Source organism: Helianthus annuus, chromosome 16 (assembly GCF_002127325.2).
Source record: "Helianthus annuus cultivar XRQ/B chromosome 16, HanXRQr2.0-SUNRISE, whole genome shotgun sequence".
In the NCBI taxonomy this organism is placed as follows: domain Eukaryota; kingdom Viridiplantae; phylum Streptophyta; class Magnoliopsida; order Asterales; family Asteraceae; genus Helianthus; species Helianthus annuus.
The window spans coordinates 174607648-174619658 of record NC_035448.2 but is presented as its reverse complement, the minus strand read 5'-3'; positions in this window follow the sequence as shown (position 1 = coordinate 174619658).

Below are 12011 nucleotides of genomic sequence, written 5' to 3'. Positions count from 1 at the left end.
AGTTTTCTACCCTAGCAGACGTCTATCTTAAAGAAGTTGTTTCGAGGCACGGAGTGCCCACTTCTATTATTTCGGATCGCGATGCACGATTCACGTCAGAGCTATGGCAAGCAATGCACAAATCCTTCGGCTCACGTTTAGACATGAGCACAGCATACCATCCTCAGACGGATGGGCAGTCTGAGCGAACTATCCAAACTCTAGAAGACATGCTTCGAGCGTGTGTCATCGATTTCGGCAACGGCTGGGAAAAACACCTCCCTTTAGTGGAGTTTTCATACAATAACAGTTACCACACCAGCATTCAAGCCGCTCCATTTGAGGCATTGTACGGACGTAAATGCCGGTCACCTCTCTGTTGGGCAGAGGTGGGGGATAGTCAAATTACGGGTCCAGAGATTGTTGTGGACGCCACAGAAAAGATAGCACAGATACGGCAACGCATGGCGGCAGCACGCGACCGTCAGAAAGCCTACGCGGACAAGCGTAGAAAGCCATTGGAATTTGAGGTCGGGGACCGGGTTTTATTGAAAGTTTCACCCTGGAAGGGTGTGGTTCGATTTGGTAAACGAGGCAAACTGAATCCGCGATACGTCGGACCATTCGAAATCATAGAGAAGATTGGCAAAGTAGCCTACAGATTAAACCTACCGGCTGAACTCGGTGCAGTTCACAATGTATTTCACGTGTCGAATCTGAAGAAATGCCTATCAGATGAGACCCTTATAGTTCCTTTTAAGGAACTCGCTATCGACGAGCGGTTGCAGTTCGTCGAGGAACCAGTTGAAATCACGGACCGGGATGTTAAGGTCCTCAAACACAAGAGAATCCCTCTCGTTCGAGTTCGTTGGAACTCCCAGCGTGGTCCAGAGTATACCTGGGAACGCGAAGATCAGATGAAAGAAAAGTACCCCCAGCTATTCGAAACCAATGCATCCACTTCTGAGGCTGAAGCTACTACTACTGAATTTCGGGACGAAATTCCAAATCAACGGGGGGATGATGTGACACCCCAGGAAAACCAGTGAACGATGTAACTTACCTAGCTTCCTCAGTGAGTGCGTACCAAATTTCGGGACGAAATTTCTTTCAAGTTGGGGATAATGTGACAACTCGAATTTCCAAGATTCGATTTCATATGTATTACACGATCATGTATTGACTAGTTGTTTATTTGCACATTTGGTTGCCATGAAATTTTATACGTTTTGATTGTTTGACTGTACATAGTTGTTTGTTTGTTACATTGCGAAACTTGTAAATGTGTAAACTAGTTAGTGTGAAACACATTACATCACACAAACAACCTTCGAAGGATGTCCAACCTTCGAAGGATGTCCACGTAACATGGCTCAAGGATCGAAGAATCACGAAACATATCCTTCGATCCGAAAGATCAAGCTTTCGGCTTGAAGGGTCTCGAAACATATCCTTCGGGCCAAGAAGAGATCCTTCGACATCTTTCGGCCCAGTCTTTCTAATGGGCTTGGCCCATTCCTGTGATAAGTTTAAATACGTGAATGCATGTAAGTCGACGGTTAGTTTTCAAAAACCCTAGTTCCCTTGTGTGTGTGTGACGGCATACAGCAGACCTACTCTCTGTTCGAAGGATTTCATTCCGTAATCCATATTTCCGGTTAGTTTGTGATGTTGTTTATGATGCTTTGATTTCATGATTAATAAATTGTCTTGCTATATATATTGTTAGTATGTTAATTGGATCTGTTTTGATGATGTTCAATAATAATGTTTTGGGGATCGGCTATGATAACCGGATATGTATGTTAGTATTGCAATAGGTTGGTATGTTGTTATGAATCGGATATGGTAGGCTTAGAAAATGTAATTGGATTGAATTGTCATGGTAGTTAAGATGTTTATGTTAATCAGGTTTATAATCGGCCGAATATTGTAATCGGACATGTTTATGTAATCGGCACCTATGTGTAAATTGGATAGTTGAATGATCTTGTTATTCAGATTAGGGTTCTTGATAAACATGGGAATCATGCTTGTTTGATCTTGTTGATGTTAGCTGATTTGTGAAATTTGTGTTAATTGATAATCGGATAAACTTGGAAACTTTGTGTAAACGTAACTGTTATTTGTCGAAGGATGGTAGTTACTCGAAACATAATCTATGCCGAAAGATACCTGTTATCCGAAACATGGTTACTGTGAACCGAAAGATGCCTATCCTTCGAACCATAGTAACTTTGACCGAAAGATAGTTTGGACCGAAAGATAGCTTTGACCGAAAGATGACATTGGTCCGAAACATAACATTCGGTCCGAAGGATAATTGTGATAACTGTTGTCGAAAGATAATAGTTGGATTCGAAAGATACTAGGGATTTATGAACCTACTTTGAAAGATGGAATTATATGCTTGATTTATTTGGCATGCCATGCGTGATGAACGTTAACATTTGTATACGTGCAATAATACGTGTTGTGCCGATATGCAAACTGACTGCTATGTGAACATTAAATTGCATGCGTATCATTGCGAACATGAACTGATTTGTCATACGTGCATACAATAGGACGTGATTAAATTCTTGTGAGTGCATAACCCAGCATACCGAGCAAACCAAGGTGAGTTCACACTCTTACCAAGGCATGGGATTCCCGGGGTGTTGGGAATGGGATTGAAAGGTTGATTAGATACTCTATTGACACTATGACTAGACTACCACTTTACTATCCTCGGTTGTGAAGGATACCTATAGTTACGAGTAGTCTAGTGGTTATACAACGTGGAACACCACCACCAGTAACGTGGAACACCACCACCAGTAACGTGGAACACCACCACCAGTAACGTGGAACACCACCACCAGTAACGTGGAACACCACCACCAGTAACGTGGAACACCACCACCAGTAACGTGGAACACCACCACCAGTAACGTGGAACACCACCACCAATAGAACATACAATCGGCCCAGTAGAGCCACCTGTTACAAACGAACTTACTATTACGCATTTACTTTCGGTGAACTCGCTCAACTAGTTTGTTGATCATTCTGTTACATGCCTTGCAGATCGTTAGGTACTTGGAGCTTGCACTGGAGAAGCGGGTCGTTGTGGACAAGGATCGTGGCTTTTCGGTTGAACTATTATGACACTTAAAACTGTTAACTACTACTGGTTTATTTACTATGCTTCCGCTACATTTTGAAACGATGATTTGTTTGATCACCTTTTGTATTGAATGGATGGTTTTCAGTCATTTTACTTAATATTAAATGCATGTTCAATATGATTGGTGGCTTGATCCTGGTCAGTCACGCTCTCAAGCGGTGATACTCCGCAGGTGGATTTTGGGGGTGTGACATGAACCGTCTGTAACCATTGAACCATGTAAACCAGTTGTATCAGTTGACATGAATTACATTTGACAATAGACATTTGACTATACATGAACATTTCTACCGTTGTTAAACATTTCATCTTGATGGTTTGGTTTGAGTAAGTGATTAAGTAACGAGGCGTGTGTAATATGATACAAGCATGGTGGATACGCCGCTGGTACTTCCTATATATAAGTGTTTGTATGGTATTACATATCGTAGCGTTATTTGAATCATTTCAATTTGAGACATAGAATATTTTATACAAATAACACGCTTTTCACAAGACATTGATTTACAAACAACATATCTTATACAAACTCTTTTTTCATGGTTATTCAGTTAACCATGCATTGTTCTCTTGTTTATACATATCATTTGATCTTACCGTTTTTCAAATGATTTACAAGACAAAGCAAAATACGAGGTTCATGACTAAACATTTTCTCAAACTCAAGTCATGAATTCCGTTTTCACAAAACCAATGTATCTCACAGGCATTTTTATGCTGACGTACCTATTTTCACATGTGTTTTCAGGAGATGATGCATAGGACTTACCAAGACATACTTAGGCGGACCTGTGCCTTAGTGACTTAAAACGAGACAGGAACTAGTTAAATTGTGTTATGTATTCCTTGGTTCCTGTTTAAAGAAATGTAAACTTTCATGTTTGATTTATAAAACGAAACTTCATTTGCCATGGATTTGAAACAATTGATTCTGTTACAACACTCCCTGACGTTTCCGCCACGTTTTGTATGTTCCACGTGGTCGGGGTGTGACAGTTGCGAGTGGGCCACTCGGTCTCGAGTGGGCCTTTGGGCCGTAACCGGTTTGGGCCGTAACCGGTTTGGGCCGAAACCCCTTAGCCTACTTCGAACCTTGTATATAAATCCCCACTTTCCCCCACTTTCCCTCATTTGCTACACATACATATCCACACATACACTTCTACTCTCTCTCTCAACTAGAAAACCCCAAAACAACAACCCATTCTCTTCTTCCAACTTTCGGATTCAAGCTAGGATCTCGGGTCAAGAATCTCGGACAAGATCACCACTTGGACACTTCATCTTCCCTCATTTTTCTTCCTTTGTTTTCGGCTCCTTCTTCACAAACCGGTTAGTGTTACATATGTGTAATGGATGCCTTGTATGATGTATGAAATGTTTATGAACTAGAAAGTGCTTGGTTAGAAACATTATGCATGATTTTAGGATGATTTGTGAAGTTTGACTATATGTGAAAACCATTTATGTATGAATACTTGCTAACATGTTTAAAATGACTAACAAATGGTAGTCTAAGAATGATTATGGCTAACCATACTATGCTTCTTTATTTCTTGCAAAAAATGATGATGTTAAATATAAGATTTCGGCTATATAATGTATGTTTTCTTGTTTTGCATCATGATCTTGTCAAAAATATGTAAGTTTTGGTTCAAAAATGTGTGATTATGTTTGACATGAAAACCCTAAAAATGATGAACATAGGATGAACTTGTTTGAATATGATTTGAAGATTTCAAAATGGCAAAGTTTGATCTATTTTTACTAATAGTCAGATTAGGCAAAGTGTTAGTAGAAACCTTATTGGTTGTTTCCTGATTTGGGCCTGATTACATTGTACTAATGGGACTGATGTATCTGCATCATCACGTGTACACGAAAGGGACAGCATTCCGACTCGCAACCGCACCGTTGCGACTCGCAACCATGGCATGACAGCTCGAGACCACGCAGTTGCGACTCGCAACCATAGCATGACAACTCGAAACCTCACGATTGCGACTCGAGACTACGACGGTTGCGACTCGCAACCACAGCGTGACAAGCCGAGACCTCCTGGTTGCGACTCGAGACCATCTGGTTGCGACTCGAGACCATCTGGTTGCGACTGGGCTGTTCACTTTGGTTATTGGGCCATTATATGTATATGGGCTACCTGTTGACTGATCTGCGTGTTACTGTTTGACTGTTTAAATGCTAGGGCCGGCCCAATAACCCACTGTTTATATTTTATGCATGCAACGTGATAGTTATGTGTAGATTTTACGTGTTTGCTTGTACACCAAACCTGACCTATACTGGTAACCATGTTAGGACGTGGTGACCAGCGTGTTTGACAAGTGACCTAATCTGCCGAGCAACCTAAGGTGAGTTCACACACTAAAAGCATGCGTCCCGCGGAGGGACACGGACCAACTACCAAACTTTGGGAAAACACTTTTGACCCATTACTCCGGGGGAAACAGAATGGGTGATTACTATCTCCGGGGGAGATACGTTTGGGTATTATTTATAAATCACAACTAGCCAGACTAAACGAAACTCTATCACCTTAAGTCCCTGCTTACAGTACCGATTAATCGCCGGGGGCGAACGGGTTATTAGTTGATAGCGCTATTAGGTTTGACAACCTCACACCGTGACCGGGGCAGATCGGGCGTGAACTAGTAGACCTTGCAACATGGTCAATGACGATAGACATTGACTCGGGGCACGAATATTTATATTCCGTCAACAGTTTCGGTATCCACAGTTTAGTGAGCTTACAGATGGGGTAGCTCCCCACAACGTGATTATAAATGCTTTATCTAAACAACTTAAGTTTTTGGTAAACTAAAACTGGACAACTAGTGAACTCACTCAGCATTATTGTTGACCCCTTACTGCATGCTTTGCAGGTAACCAGTGACTCAGGAGCTGCTGCTTGGGGATGTGTAGTGTTCGTCAAACCCGTGTGTTGGGTTAACTATTTTGAACCATGAATTGTCTTCTAAAACTATTTGGTTTATGCTTCTGCTGTTTTGTTTAAACTTACTATAAAACTTAAACTAAGTTGTTGCTAAACTACTTTAGATAGCAATTACTTTACTATTAACCAATGCTTAGTATAATTGGTGGCTGGATCCTGGTCAGTCACGCCCTCGAAGCGGGTGTTATCCGCAGGTGGATTTTGGGGGTGTGACAAGCATGAAGGCCCACATCGCTACCTATGTCAGCAAATGCTTGACCTGTGCAAGAGTCAAGGCAGAGTATCAGAAACCAGCAGGCCTACTCCAACAACCAAAGATACCACAATGGAAATGGGAGGAAATTTCCATGGATTTTGTTACAAGCCTACCTAGATCCCAGCGCCGGAACGATACTATCTGGGTGATCGTAGATCGACTCACAAAGTCTGCACACTTCTTGGCAATTAAAGAAACAGACAAGTTTTCCACATTAGCAGACATTTACTTGAAAGAAGTGGTCTCGAGGCACGGGGTGCCCACCTCTATCATTTCGGATCGCGATGCATGATTCACATCAGAACTATGGCAAGCAACGCACAAGGCTTTTGGCTCTCGGTTAGATATGAGCACGGCTTATCACCCTCAGACGGATGGGCAGTCTGAGCGCACGATTCAAACTCTAGAAGACATGCTTCGGGCATGTGTTATTGATTTCAGCAACAGCTGGGAAAAGCATCTCCCTTTGATGGAGTTCTCATACAATAACAATTATCACACCAGCATTCAAGCCGCTCCATTCGAGGCATTGTACGGGCGTAAATGCCGGTCACCTCTCTGTTGGGCAGAGGTGGGGGATAGTCAGATCACGGTCCAGAACTTGTAGTGGACACCAAGGAAAAGATTGCACAAATACGACAACGTATGGCGACAGCTCGCGACCGTCAGAAAAGCTACGCGGATAAGCGTAGGAAGCCATTGGAATTTCAGGTCGGGGACCGGGTTTTACTCAAAGTCTCACCCTGGAAGGGTGTGGTTCGCTTTGGCAAGCGAGGTAAACTCAATCCGCGGTATGTCGGACCATTCGAAATCACAGAAAGAATAGGCACAGTGGCCTACAGACTAAACTTACCAGCTGAACTCGGTGCAGTTCACAATGTTTTTCACGTGTCGAATCTGAAGAAGTGCCTGTCAGATGAGATGTGACACCCCGTTGAAACACACTAGCTTGACAGTGGCTGCCTTAACTTTCGGGACGAAAGTTCTTAAAACTTGGGGATAATGTGACACTCTAGGTTTTTCCGAACGAACACCTTGTAATATTTTGTGTACATAATTATTATTAAATAAAAACGTGATCCTTTATGCTTTTTATGTGTTGTATGTATTATATATATATATATAAGAGCCGAGACCACGACCCGAGACCACGACTCGCAACCACTCGGTTGCGAGTGGGCCACTCGGTTTCGAGTGGGCCTTTGGGCCGTAACCGGTTTGGGCCGAAACCCTTAGCCTATGTTGAACCTTGTATATAAAACCCCAACCTTTCCTCACTTTCCTTCATTTGTTACACAACACACAAACACACTCCTTTTATTCCCTCTCAACTAGAAAACCCCCAAACAACAAACCATTCTCTTCTCCTTCTTTCGGTTCAAGCTTGAATCTCGGACAAGAAAACTCGGACAAGTTCATCACCACTAACTCGGACACTTCATCTCCTCGGCCTCTTCCTTTATTTCGGCTCATTCTTCTCCTTCTCAACCGGTTAGTCATCATTATGTGCATAGGATTTATGTTGTGTTGAATGAACTAGAAAATGCTTGGTTAGAAAGGTTATGCATGATTCTTAGGTTGATTTGTAAAGTTTGACAATATGTGGTAACATGTTTAAAAATGGTTAGAAAAATGGTAGTCTAAGAGTATTCATGGCTAACCCTACTATGCTTCATGGATTTCTTGAAAAATGATGATGATTAAACATAAGATTTCGGCTATATATTGTATGTTTCTTTGTTCTTGCATAATGACCTTGATGAAATATGTGATTTTTGGTTCAAAAATATATGATTATGTTGACATGAAAACCCTAGAAAACTATGAATGTAAGATGAACTTGTTTGAATGTGGTTTGAAGGTTTCAAAATGGCAAAGTTTGATCTATTTTGGTTAATGGTCAGATTAGGAAAAGTGTTAGTGAAACCTCATTGGTTGTTTCCTAATCTGGGCCTGATTTCATAGTACAAATTGGACTGATGGTTCTGCATCATCACGTGTGCATGAAAGTGACAGCATTCCGACTCGCAACCGCGCCGTTGCGACACGCAACCATGGCATGACAACTCGAGACCACGCCGTTGCGACTCGAAACCTCACGATTGCGACTCGAGACTACGGCGGTTGCGACTCGCAACCACAACGTGACAACTCGAGACCACGGTTGCGACTCGCAACCATAACGTGACAAGCCGAGACCACCTGGTTGCGACTCAAGACCAGCTGGTTGCGACTGGGCTGTCCACTTTGGTTATTGGGCCATTATGTGTTATGGGCTATCTGTTGACTGGGTTATGTGTTGCTGTTGACTGCTTAAATGTTTAGGCCGGCCCAATACCCCATGACTGTTTACTTGTATGCATGTTACGTACCTGTACGTGTTTTACGTGAATGCTTGTACACCGAATCTGACCTATACCGGTAACCATGTTAGGACGTGGTGACCAGCGTGTTTGACCGAGTAACCTAAACCTACCGAGCAACCCAAGGTGAGTTCACAACTTAAAAGCATGCGTCCCGGTGGTTTGGGACACGAGACTAAAACAACCCTATCCCCTTGTAAAAGGGGATACCATTTACATACCTTCCCTAGTTATTGGGAACAAAACTTACTTTTCCTTCCCGGGTATTGGGAAACCTTTTGGTTAATTACTGTTTATACGGATTGCAACTAACGGCACTAAACGAAACTCTATCACTCAAGTCCCTACTACAAATACCGATTAGTCGCCGGGGTCAGGCGAACGGGTTATTAGTTGATAGCGCTATTTAGGTGTTTACCAGCCTCACACCGTGCCCTGGTTTGGGATCGGTCGTGAACTAATGTACTCAGGCATCCGTCAATGATGATAGAACATTGACATCGGGGCATCCTGCGGATACGCAACGGTTACCTAGTGTTCGGTATTGGAAAAACAGTTTAGTCGCTAACTTTTGGGGTAGCTCCCCATGGCATGTATAAACGGATAAATTAACTGGTGAAACAAGTTTTTGGTAATTAAAACTGGACAACTAGTGAACTCACTCAGCATTATTGTTGACCCCTTTACTGCATGCTTTGCAGGTAACCCGTGACGATGGAGCTTGTTGCTTGGGAACGAGTAGTGTCTGTCCACCCTTGTGTTGGGTGTTACCTTATTTCGAACTATGAACTTTGTTTAAACTGCCTTACTTATGCTTCCGCTACTTATTACTGTTTGAACTTAAAACTTTAAACTCTGAACTTAATATTTGCTAAGCTTATGGTTAGTAAGTATTACTTTTGTTATCAACTTAAATATTCAGTATAATTGGTGGCTGGATCCTGGTCAGTCACGCCCTCGAAGCGGGTGTTATCCGCAGGTGGATTTTGGGGGTGTGACAGATTGGTATCAGAGCCATTGGTTATAGTGAACTTGGTTTTAAAAAGGGGAAAAATCTTTTTGGAGAAAACCAGACTATAACCCGTGACTCGCGACGACACTACACTCCAAGTGCAAGGCTCAACACTTTCGACCTCATAACTCGGACCAGTGCTTACTTGTTTGCTTGCCTTTTGTTTCCTGTTATGCTATACGTACTAGTGTGCTTAAATTAGATAGATACACCTCTCTCTTCTATCTCATTCTCGCTACATTACGACATCACACTCATACTGTGTTTTCTGGTTATGAAGACAATGAGTGGACGCGGGAGGGGAAACATCAACATGACTCAGGCTCAGTTCACTAACCTACTCAACACAGTGGCTGCAGCTTTCGCAGCTCACCCTATAGGTAAGCTCGTTGTTTTAGGATGTATAGATCCTACCGCCACATCGACTTTTCGCCTCTAAACCTATACGTTTCGCTTCTCACCCTATAGGTCAGCATGCACCTGCGCAACCACCAGTGTGTACTTTCAAAACTTTCATGGATTGCAAGCCTCTCCCTTTCAACGGCACTGAGGGTGCCATAGGTCTTCTGCATTGGATTGAGAAAATTGAAGCTGTCTTTGCTGTTTGCGAATGTCCCCCTGCGAATTGGGTGAAATTTGCTACTGCTACGCTTGAAGGAAGCGCGCTTTCTTGGTGGAAGGCGCAGATTCAGATGTTTGGATTGGAAACTGCAAATGCTACTGCGTGGGAGGATTTCAAGGATATGATTAAGGATGAATACTGTCACCGGGATGACATCCACAAGCTTGAGAATGAGTACTATGAGCTCAAGATGGTTGGGTCGGAAATTGAAACTTACACCAAGCTGTCTAATGACTATGCTGCTCTTTGCCCAAACATGTCTCGACCTATGTATCGAAGAATCGAACTGTACATCAAGGGTTTGGCTCCAGAAATTCGAAGCCATGTAACTTCAGCCAACCACACTACCATTCAGCCGATTGTTCGACTTGCTCACAAACTTACTGATCAGGCCGTAGAAGAGGGCAGATTGCCCAAAAGGATCAGTGCTACTGTCGGAACTTCTAATGACAACAAGCGTAAGTGGGAAGGAAGTCAAAGCAAGGATGCTAACCCCACTCAGGCCCCAGCGCAGCAAAGGAAAACTGAAAACAACAAAGGCACTCAGCAACAGGGTGGCTATCGAGGGAGCTACCCAAAGTGCAACAAGTGTAACAGACACCATAATGGGGCATGTAACAAGGGCCAGTGTCAGCGATGCCACAAGATGGGGCACGAAGCCAAGGATTGTAGAAGCCAGTTCCCAGCAAGACAGAATCAGCAACAACCTCAACAGCAACAGCAGCAGGGAAGCGACCGAGCATGTTTTAAATGTGGGGCAACAGGGCACTTTAAGAAGGATTGCCCTGAACTGAATCAGAACCGCAACAGTAATCAGGGAGCTGGGAACAACAATCAAAACAACAATGCTGGGAATGGTGCTAGAGGAAGAGCTTTCGTGATTGGAGCTGGAGAAGCAAGGAATGACCCCAATGTCGTGGCGGGTAAGTTCCTACTCGATGATCGTTATGTTTCTGTGTTATTTGATTCCGGTGCCGATGCTAGTTATGTATCCCTACGTATTAGAAAGAAGCTTAAGCGTCCGCTTTCGTTACTAAGTTCTCCTCATATCGTCGAGTTAGCTAATGGTAGAAACATCGAGGCCTCACATGTTGTCAAGGGCTGCAAACTAGAGTTGTCTGGTCAGACATTTAGCATCGACCTTTTCCCTGTTACTCTTGGAAGCTTCGACGTCGTTATTGGTATGGATTGGTTATCCAAACATCGCGCTGAGATCCTCTGTCAAGAGAAAGCAGTTCGTATTCCTCGCCGTTCTGGCAAACCCCTCATTGTACAAGGTGGCAAAGGTGGAGAAATCTCCGGCGTTATCTCGTTCTTGAAGGCACAGAAGTGTTTACGAAAAGGGCACACCGCTATCTTAGCACTTGTTACCAACACGCAGGAAAAGGAAAAGAGGATTGAAGACTTTCCAGTAGTGCGTGACTACCCCGAGGTATTTCCTGAGGAATTACCTGGACTCCCTCCCCATTGTCAGGTCGAATTCCAAATCGAGCTAGCTCCCGGAGCAGCGCCTATAGCTCGTGCACCTTACCGTCTAGCCCCCGCAGAATTGAAGGAACTCTCGACGCAACTACAAGAACTATTGGATAAAGGATTTATTCGCCCTAGTTCATCGCCCTGGGGAGCACCGGTACTCTTT